General features: G+C 40.0%; 1 non-coding gene across 1 annotated transcript; it reads left to right on the forward strand.

The window, feature by feature from the left end:
• Positions 1 to 2,803: 2,803 nt before the first annotated feature.
• Positions 2,804 to 2,922, forward strand: LOC134638045 (5S ribosomal RNA). Its single transcript, XR_010095219.1, has one exon. It is a non-coding gene; the product is annotated as a 5S ribosomal RNA (ribosomal RNA).
• The last annotated feature ends 8,195 nt before the right edge of the window (positions 2,923 to 11,117 follow it).

Below are 11,117 nucleotides of genomic sequence, written 5' to 3' on the forward strand. Positions count from 1 at the left end.
GACTGTCACTTTTTCAAAATCCACTCCAGAGTCAGTTCACCACTCGACATGCAATTTCCAAATCCTGCTCAGAGACAGACATGAATATAGTGAATACATGAATATATATATATGGTGGATATAACTTTGCAATGAATGCAAACAAGAACCGGCACAGTGCTTCACTAACTGCTTTCAGGGGAACAACCCAGTAAAGACTGATCCACTGCAGGTGTGTGATTGCCACCAGGTGTGCAAGCTTGAAGGCGGGAAACTCCTCAGGTCCAGACAATGCACATAGACCAGCACACACACACAAATCCAGGAAAAAGGGAGAATGAAGACATATACCAAAACACAACAAAAATAGCAGGTTGTATGGCAAGGACCCAGGGGACCATGACAGAGAGCTACATCTGGACCTAGAAGTGATCCATCTGCACTTCACTGAACCCTCAGACATTGACTCGGTGCGAAGGTGGCTGTGAAGAAACCATTGTTAGGGAAAGTGAACTGGCAGAAAAGACTTAGTTACGTAAAGTCACACAAGAACTGGATTGAAAATAAGCTGAAACAGGTCTGATGAAGTCATAATTCCAAAATTTTAATTTTTGGATTGTTGTCAATACAGACAAGTTGCTCCTGAAGAATAAAGAATGTCATACCAAATACTGACTTTCAATCTGATTGATTATATACTGTATATCTATGTGTGTGTGTGTACAAGATTCAGTAAATCACTGGACCTTTTTCCCCAATTGTCTAGCAAAATATAAGGAAAAAATGAAGGGTGGCTCAAGACTTCTGCAGACTACCGTACGTTACTAAAGTAATGTAGCAGTAGGTGTCGTGGATGTTGGGCTTTTGCAAAGGAAACAAAGGTCTGCATCATGTTTACTACTACTACTACCACTACTACTACTACTACTACTACTTTTCTTGAAGTCCCAAAAATATTATTGTGGTTAAGTTTTTAAATCTGACCTACCGAGTTGCTCTTGCTGTACTCAAACTTTTACTAATTTAGGAAAAACTTTTTCAAGACACACTGAAGATCTGTAATCCTCACATCCTTCTTTATTTGTGTGTCTAGTTTTTCTGTTTCCTTACAGAGTTTCTTTATCCATCGAGTAGTTTTGAAATATAAACCATAAAAACTGAAGAAAAAACAAAGCTCTAATGGAGAAAACAAAATTCCAAGGTTGCTCTGTGGTTCTACAAACTGTCTCATCCGCGAGGATGGATGATTGATTTTACCTCCTAACAAAGAAAGACTAGCAGCACGGAGACGGAGTTGGTGTATTTGTACCCACAACTGCATCTACGAATGTGTCTGTTTTTTGTGGGTTTGTGCATAAAAATACTTAGCAGATTTGTCTGCATTTGAGAAAAATGGACAAGTGGAGGGCAAAAAAAGAAGCAGCAGGCCTGGAAAAATTTCTACAGCGGGCGAACCGTATCAGCAAGTCTGCTTTTCACTTGTCTTAATCTCAGTAAGTGTTTTTTGTGCAAGAGCACGTTGTTGAATGAGTTTACTTGTGTTCTACTTTGACCCATGTGTTTTCTGTTCCCTAAAATCAACTTGGCTGGACAGAAAAAACAAAGAAGTGAAGAAACATCACAAGAGATCATTAAAAACTGAACACTGAAACCTTCAGGTAAGGATTTGACAGATTGCATTGGATTTAAGAAGTTTCTTGTTTTTTTTGCCAAGTGTTCATATAAACTGGTAAATTATAAACTATGTGACAATAAAGCAACTTTTCAGAGCTTTCTATTAAATACTCAAAAGGGTGATCTGTGAATTTGTCAGCTGTGCCATGTAATTAAAGCATTTCAGAATACATGCCACATTTGTTCATTCACACACTCATTTACATGCAGTATATAGTGTATGAATGTAATAATTTTTTACCCAAAAATTCCTTGGTCTTTACTGGATCATAAAAAAACACTCAATTTTATTGATATATTTCAATAAAATTGATATATATTTTCAATAAAAAGCAGATATCTATATCTTACATACAGCTGTTTGTTGATGAACCACTTAGAGTTTATTTTCAGCTGTAGTCACATGCTGAACAAACATATTTTAAGAAGCTAAAACATGTTACCCTAGATTTTTTCATTGTAGGTGAGTCACACGGAAAAATGCCCACCTCTTTTTATAGACTTTCAACATAATCCCCCAATAGTGTAAATTAGCCTTTATATGTGCAGCATTTCATGTCCCCTTTAACCCGGTGTACACAAGCATGCACACAAGCATGCACACACAAACCCTGATATATTCAAACAGACAGAGAGAAGAGTCGAGTGTCCATTGATTTCTGGATGAACATCGATCACATGCACAATTAATTGTTCTTTGAGGCGTAGCAGCTCCGATCATCGTCCGACTTCAGGTAGAGATCAATACAGTGAAAGAAGGAGAAGGTGGAGGGAGCGAGGGTTTTACAAGAATTAAAGCCTTATTTTCATGGAACAGCAATGATTTATACACTGAAATTCACTCTTTAATTGTTTACTGTTAAAAAAAATCAAAAAACTACCTGAATGTATAAAAACTGAATTAAAGTGAATTTTCCTTTATAATGCAGTACCATAACCCATCATCTGCCTGAAACAGATGGTTGACCATTTTAGCTTCTGTCACCCAAAGGTTCTGCACATCAACACAGCTAATTGTTGGTACAGACGAGACGACCCACATACTTCCACAGATCAGCTGAATCCACACACTTACTACAGCTTGTGTGAGAAGGGAATAAAGCAGATAGATAGAAGCTAGATAGAAACAGTAATTCAGGACAGAATATTAGCTTACGGCCATACCGCCTTGGCAACGCCCGATCTCGTCTGATCTCGGAAGCTAAGCAAGGTTGGGCTTGTTTAGTACTTGGATGGGAAACTGCCTGGGAATACCAGGTGCTGTAAGCAAACGGGTGGCTGTAGCTCAGGTGGCAGAGCAGGTCAGCCACTAATCAGAAGGTCGGTGGTTCGATCCCAGGCTGCCTCCTGGCTGCATGCCAAATATCCTTGGGCAAGATACTAACCCCTGTTTGCCTACTGGTGGTGGTCAGAGGGCCTGGTGGCGCCAGTGTCTGGCAGCCTCGCCTCTGTCAGTGCGCCCCAGGGCAGCTGTGGCTACAATGTAGCTTGCCATTGCCTGTGTGTGAATGGGTGAATGACTGAATGTAGTGTAAAGCGCTTTGGGGTCCTTAGGGACTGAGTAAAGCGCTATACAAATGCAGGCCATTTACCATTTATTTGACTTTTGCTTTGCCACTATGTGCACACGTATAACCAGAAAACAAATTTTTGTGTCTAATTGACGTTATGTAACAGGTACCTTACAATTGTGGTGGCTCAGGAGGAAGAGCAGGTCTTCTAATAAGTGGAAGGTTGGTGGTTTGATCCCTGGCTTCTTTGTCTGCATGTCTAAGTATCATGTAGAAAAAAGTGCTTGTATGACTGGGTGTGAATAGATGAGGTATGGTGTGTAAAGGGCATTGAATGCTCAAGAAGAACACCAAAGCAATATATAAGAACTAGTCCATTTACAAGTTTTACATTTGCCCGGTGTTTTCATCTGGGAAGAAAAATACCCTGATTACAAAACACAAATGCCTGGATTAACCAACAAGTAGCCAGTATGAATAATGAAGTAAGCTGTGTTTATCTATGTGAGAAATTCAGCCAGTGTCGCATACAGAAGTAGTGTGTACTGCAATTCCATGTTGTGGAGGATGTTTTTATTCTGAATCGTGTCTGTTAGTACATTTGCAGCGGTCCTCATCTGCAGGTCATAGTGTGTATTGCTACACTGTGTTGTATTGATTAGTTAGCACAGTGTTGTCTCTCACTATTCTAAGTAAATGGGAAATTAAAGCTAACTGTCTCACGATTCTGCACTGAAATTCCCATCAATAATTCAGCCTTCCCCCTGGTCAACTCTAGTTCATACAAAGGCAGAGACAAACACACACACACACACACACACACACACACACACACACACACACACACACACACACACTGTACTGTTCAAAATATGTACAGTTACAATATTATACATAGACAATGAAGCTGGCAAACACGTTAATAAATACCAATACACTGTTAGCAAGGTGATGACTACCTAATGGCCAAATGGACTCTGACTCTGTTTTTGTGCTCCTGACAGTTGTTTCCATCTATCACTTGAAAGGACTGAATCATCATCAGATGATTACATGTGACTGAGGCAGTGCTAATTTTCATAAACAAATTAATAGAAACTGTAGGCAAGACAACATTTTTTGGTACCAGACACTTTCTGGTTTCTGTCTTGGCGAAACTGGATGACCTGAAATATGGGCAGTGAGTTCCCAGATTGTTAAAACAGTGCAGGATTGGTCTCTACATATGATGTTTTGTTGAAGCTTTTATTGTATTTTTTTAATGTAGTGCATATAACCCTATACAGCATTGTACTTAAAAGAGTGACCCTACAGGCCAAATGAGTCCAGTCTAGGACAGCTGTTATGAAGATAGACATAATGAATCAAATTGGCCAGAGGTCAGAATACCACTGTGCTGTAAATACAGCTGATGGCAAAGCCAAAGATCTTAGGCGGATGCTTATTTTGAGCTCCTGGCTTGAATGACAGCATCTACTTAATAATCCAGAGAGACAAAAATTCAGAAGACTGAAAGACAAACAATGAATACGGCAAGAGAGAGGAATAAGAAGCCCAAACTCCCCCTCTCCATAAACTCTGTGAAATTCAAATTCTCCTCCCAGCCGATCTCGCCAGGGAGGGTTGGAGGGATAGATGATGGAGCGAGGGACGATTGAATGATCGAAAGATAGAGAGATTACAAGAAAACATGGTCAGGATAATGTGGATGATGATGCGACTGACGCCAAGCCACTGTCAGCAGGGATAGAGGCAGCACGAGATATGATTGATGCTTACAAATCATCTCTAAAAGAAAAGAGAAGCATGGACAGATGGATGGGAAGTGAAAGAGTAGAGGGGAGGAAGTGAAGATGAGTAGGAAGGAGACGCAACTGAGGACGACAGAGAGTGAGAAGATGTGGTAAGACAGAGTGATAAAGGCAGCGGGATGAGAGCAAAATCCTAATCATCTCTTTGAGTCATTTCCCTTTCACAACAAATCTTCTCCCTCTCTACCCTCCTCCCAATTGCCCCCCCCACCCCCCTTTTCTCCATCTCCATCTCTCTCCCTCCACCAGGCTTCCAGCTTCAGAGGCGAAGCTCCATCTGATCAATAATGGATGCAGCTGTCTCCTACACTGCTGGAGAAGGGCCGGTACATTAGGTAATGCAGGGGCTACATTTAACTGGATGGGCTTGTTAATGCGTCCCGCTGGGGAAACACCCTCCCAACGCCACCCCTCACTCCCAGCTTGTGCAACACACCACACACACAAATACACATGCACACACTGACTCACCGATCCCTCACTAACATGCAATGCAACTTTTTCCACAGAGGGAGGAGCTGGAGGAGTAGTTGAGGAGGGGTTTGTGGCTCATGGAGAGCACGGTCCATGTCGGTCAAGCGACATTTCTGCGTGGCACGCCAGTGACAAGTTGGGTTAGAATGGCAGTCTGAAAATTTCTTTAGGTCACTGTTTGCTCCACCTGTAGTATGACATGTGATTGCGAGGAGTGATCCCGAATGCATTACATACTCATTCGTGATATGTTCTTTTTAATTAATTATTAGCTAAATTAGGAGTTACCAGAACTTCTTATACATTCAAGTGTGTATTTATTAGCCTAGTTGAACTATTCTCTTTAGAAATGTGTAATTATAGCAGAAGATATGATCGTAATAGAAATTGTGTTGGTATGGTGGATGGTTTGTAAGACTAAAAAAGGAATTAGGAAAATGACATGCCATAGGTTCAGATGGGATATTTGTAGCTAATTTGGCTTAGCTGGTGCTCCAGTGTACTTTCATCTGCTAACTGGGTTGAGTATCTTTTACAGCTTATTTCAAATACAGCAGCTGGGTGGAATCTAATAGTCTTATACGTTATATGTTCCTTTTGGTCTGTAACATAGTTTGGGGGTTGGTCTGGGATCTGAATTGCTTACACTTCAAATGGGAAGCGACCCTAAATCCCTGAATAGACACAAAGTGTTAGATAAATGGTGACTTGATGCTGACAGCAAAAAACAAAAACATTGTTACCAAAGTTTATATATATGATACACTTCTGAAACTAATTTTTATTTTAATCAAGACAGAGGTTTAATTCTGAGCCACAAATGAGAGGATTACCGGTGGCAATAGGATTCATCCTCTTGGGACCTTGAATCTTCAAATATTGTATGTTTTCTGCCACTGAATTAAATCAGCAACACTTGGTCTGCCATAAGCCAATTTTTTTCCGCCTTAGGCCACTCCTCACCCTGAGCCCTTCTACCTTGTGAGGATACCCCTATTGTTGTCTATCTCAGAAACATCACTGAACTTTAATGTGGTTCCCTTTGATTGTTTTATTGTGCTTAAATCACTCATCATGCCCTGTTACACCAAACACTCCAGAGAGTATATATTAATGCATAAAAGAGATATTCCCTGAAAACATATGTCGAGGTGATGCAATATGCATGTAGTTGTTAGGATGCATCATGTCTACGAGTGCTGTGCAGCAAATATTACCATAGAATATGTGGCTCAGTCATGATGGATTCTTGATTTTGCATTTATGATACATACTGAAGTAGGAAATCAACCACGCTAGTTTTAAGTGGGAAAAAAACCTCACTCATCCAAGCATCAGACCATTCGTGAATAGAAATTTAAAGAGAGATGTGTGAGTGGAAATTTAAACCACTAGAACCAAGCCAGTTCTTGTGCTCTGGCTTATCATCTGGAGCTAATGTCTGTCTCTGTTCCATCCGCTGGCCAGTGTTTGTGTAATAATAATTATTATTATTAACATAAATATTAATTATTAAACTGTTTAAAATGACATGAGGTAACAAACCTTGTGTTGTTGAAATCTAGCGACATAACTTCTCAAGGTGAATTTATAGTGACTTTTACTTTAAAATCTTTCCATGTGCAGATTTATGCCTGTGGTCTCAGAGCTGCTTCACATCTTCTTGTCACTTTTCTCAATTTAAGAGGCCCCCGCTGGCCCCTCTCAGCCCTACGTAGCCCCAGATGAAAACCATGATTGGTCCTCTGTGGGAATTTTAAAGGGCCTTCAATTACCCGTCCATGGATGTGCCTGTTCATCCCCACTCTGCATGCGGGCCTCGGCTGGGGTCCTGAACCCAAGCTCTGCTCGGCTCGCTTTAACACTGGACTTGCCTTGGCATGTGACTCATATCATATGCAAAAGAAAGAAAAAGTGTGGAGCAACGAGCAAGAAAAATGAAGAAATGGAAAAAGGTGGGCCGTACGAATACATCTGCATGTGGAAAAGACAGCAGAAAAAGCATTTAAATGATGTGTAAAGGAACTTAAGGAGTCAGTTTTAGGCAAAACTATTTTTCAAGCAAAATCTAACATAAAACGGGAAAAAAGGCCAAAGCAAAACGGGAAATTTTTGCCTTTTTAAGAAACATCATTTCATTTTACATGTTTCTTGGTCTTTAGGAAAACCTTGTAAGGCAGTGAAGGAACTTCATAAGAACTTTGGTTTCTGGTTTTAGTGTCCAAATCCAAATGCTAGATAACCACTAACCATTGTTGCTTTATATTAACAACAAATTAAGAGCATCAAGGCTATGTGGCTGTTAGCAGTCAAATTGCTATATTGAAAATATATTTAGCGTTGAGGCAATCAAACACTCAGCATGAAATTTTGTTTAGCAGAAAGTCTGAGTTTATCTCAAGGTCAGACAGAAATGAAAGAAGAACCATGTGAGCAGGACAAAGATGGGAAGTCTTATTTAAAATAAGGAGGAGGCAGAGGGTGGGGGAAAGAGTAAGTAGGACGGGAGGATTTAAAATGGCCTCCCCCCTTCAGTTGGTAGTTAATGACTCCTGATGGGAGAGGGAAGCAAAAGGAGGGGGAAGAGGTGAGGGGTGAGGTGGGGCGGCAGGTGTGACTGTCATACCCAATAACTGAGACACACCTCATTCTCCTCTATTCGCATGCACACATTATGACTTAGTCTGGCCTTCTTTCCATCAGGACCACGCAACAGTCCTGTTTTCCTCCTCCAACTTGAGTTAGCCTGCTTCTAGCCCTCTTTCCTCCTTGCTGTATTTTTAGGGTCTTTTCATTCTCAAGTTTTGTTTCTTTCTATCCCTTCTTCTATCCTGGTGCCACGACTCTTTTCTCCCTCAGGTCTGTAACTTCCTTCCCTTTACCCTTTCCTCCTTCATCCATCCTCTTTCTATCCTCCCCCTCCCTTCCCTCCCTGCATTGCTCTTTCACCCTCTCCACACTTGTCGTCCCGATTATGCAGATGAGTGTTTGTGGCGGGCCCCTAAAAAGCAGATTAGGGCCAGGGAGCCTCTTGATTGTGACATGGCTATTCCACAGAGGCCAGCAGGAGGGCGGCATTAGCACATATGTGTGTGTGCATGCGTGTGTGTGATTCAGTGTAGTCCTCTATCTCCATCCCTTGTGTTTCCTTCATTCATAACATGATTCTTGTTGTGTCTGCACAGTGTGTGTTGGAGGCATGTATTCATGTGTATGTGTATAATTATGTGTGTGTGTCTTTGTGTGCATGTGAGAGTATGTCTAAGCTTGGAAGAGGAAGAGATGGTAAGTGCAAAATGGCAAGCCATTTCATGAAGACCAATATGTGTGTGTGTGTGTTTGGAGGTTTAGTGTCCCAGGACAGGTCTTAATGGGGAGTCGTGGCATACACTGTACAGTATGAGAGTGGCACTACTGCCCATAATGGGATGCAAACAAACACACATACGGACACACACATGCACACACCGCATAGTCCATATGGTGCAAGCCACTGTCTGCTATTCTAAGTGGAATACACTTAAGCTACATTTAATATCCAGCGACAGGTTCAGCCAGCGTGCTTGTCTTTATGCACAATGAAAGGCCGTGGCATTGTCATTATGCCAAGAATTGTATTTAATTTATTACCCATCAATCATATTGCTAAATGTCATACTTTAATATTATTGTAAATACACTTGTGGTGTGCGATACTGCATATTTTGGTATCGATCCGATACCAAGTAAATACAGGCCAGTATCGCCGATACCGATACTTTTCAATAAATAAGGTGGATGCGTCATTGAATTCTCAAATAGTTTTCATGACCTTAAGTGTTTTTTGTGATGTTTCCTTTTTTATTATTAAATAGTTAAAACCCAGGACATAATTAGGACAAAGTTTATAATTAAATAGAAAATGCTTTATTATCCTTTTTTTTTTTTTTTAGAAAGATCTTAAATAAAAAGTGCACGCAAACTAGTAAACAAATTAAAACAAACAAGTACTTTTGAGAAACTATAATACAAAAATTGCAAATAAAATTCTCAACAACAAATACAACAACTGGTGAAAATATACATAATATGTAAACAACTTAACAACCCCCAAAGCGTCTAAGTCACGTCACGTGACAGCGCAACATCTAAACACAAGAGGGAGAGCAAAGTGTGCCTGCTCTGCGCTGACACAGGAGCGGCAAGTCCGGCGACCTGGCTGTTTCGTCTTTGCTGAAACCACAGCATTGCAAACAAGAGCTGAACTTAAAGTAAAGAATCGATCCCACCAGGCTAGCATCAATCCGATACCGATGCCCACTTGGTATCGATACAATCAATATTTGGATCGATCCATCCACCACTAAAATACACAAACAGCCAATACCTGGCAACAATGGTTGTGGACTGTATATACAAAACTGCACGATGTACATAGACTGTACAAAAACGATGGCTGTGGTCACAATGACATCATTCACTGGCTTTTAGATTCAGAATTTTTAAACCTCAGTGTTAACTGACTGACTTCCACCATGTTTGTTTTTGGAGCAGGAAGTGGCCATTTTTCAACAATAAGGTGGAGAGGTAAGTTACCAGCTAATTCTGCGGCTAACTCTAAGAAGTAGTTATTGGTTACAGCCTCTGTTAAATTCCCAATGGGTAATTTATCCAAAACAATTCACAATTCACTCACAGGGCTCTTATGAAGGAAGAAAAAATTAAACATGCTGTCAAGCTGGGCCGTTGGGGCATCTAAGGGAACTGACTCGCTTTTGAAGTAAGCCTCAAGTGGCCACTCCAGAAACTGCAATTTTGACTTATTATGGATGTGCTTTGAAGACCTTTTATGTTAGCTACAGTATGGCTACGGACATGATGCTACTTTAGTGATGGTCTTCAAAAAAACTCACAATTAATTTTAATTTGTAGCTCTGTGGATACCACAAACTGCGACAAAAAGAAGAAGCTTGAGTTGTTTGTGTTTTATCCTACAAGTTTCTTAGAATGGAAAGATTGTTAAAAATTAAGATAACATTAAAGAAGGCAGCGAAGTCTAAATTTTTGTGGCCAACAGACACAATTTTTTCAATCCATCCATCTTTATTTATAAAGCACTTTAAAACAACCACAGTTGACACAAAGTGTTGTATATTGGAAATAAACAGTAGTAATACATAAGATATAAATAAAATGGAATCTTTCAAAAAAAGTAAAATCATTTAAAAAAACTAAAAGACCTATAAAACCCTATATCTCTGTGGGGCCGAAAGCCAAAGAATAAAAATGGGTTTTAAGATGTGTTTTAAAACACCACTGACATTTTTACATTTTTTTTATCATTTAAATTTAAAAAAAAATCTGTTACATGGGAAAAGTAAGCACACATCTACAACAAAAATAACCTGCTGTGGTGTCAAGAGGCTGCTGTTTTTTATGCTTTTGCTAAGAGTGTGGTGTTGTACCAAAACCGAAAATGTCTTCTAAGAACCTCAGAAAAAAATGTTTGTGGATGCCTTTGAATATAGTCAGAGATCTGCATGTGAGGGTATCAGTAATATAGTATTAAGTGCCAAGTGTCCAGTAATTTAAACATACGTTATATTTCCAAAAGTATTTGCCTTTAAACACATATGAAGTTGAGTGACATCCCATTCTTAATCCATATGATTTAATATGATGTCAGATC

The sequence above is a fragment of the Pelmatolapia mariae genome, linkage group LG10_11 (genome assembly GCF_036321145.2).
Source record: "Pelmatolapia mariae isolate MD_Pm_ZW linkage group LG10_11, Pm_UMD_F_2, whole genome shotgun sequence".
NCBI lineage: Eukaryota > Metazoa > Chordata > Actinopteri > Cichliformes > Cichlidae > Pelmatolapia > Pelmatolapia mariae.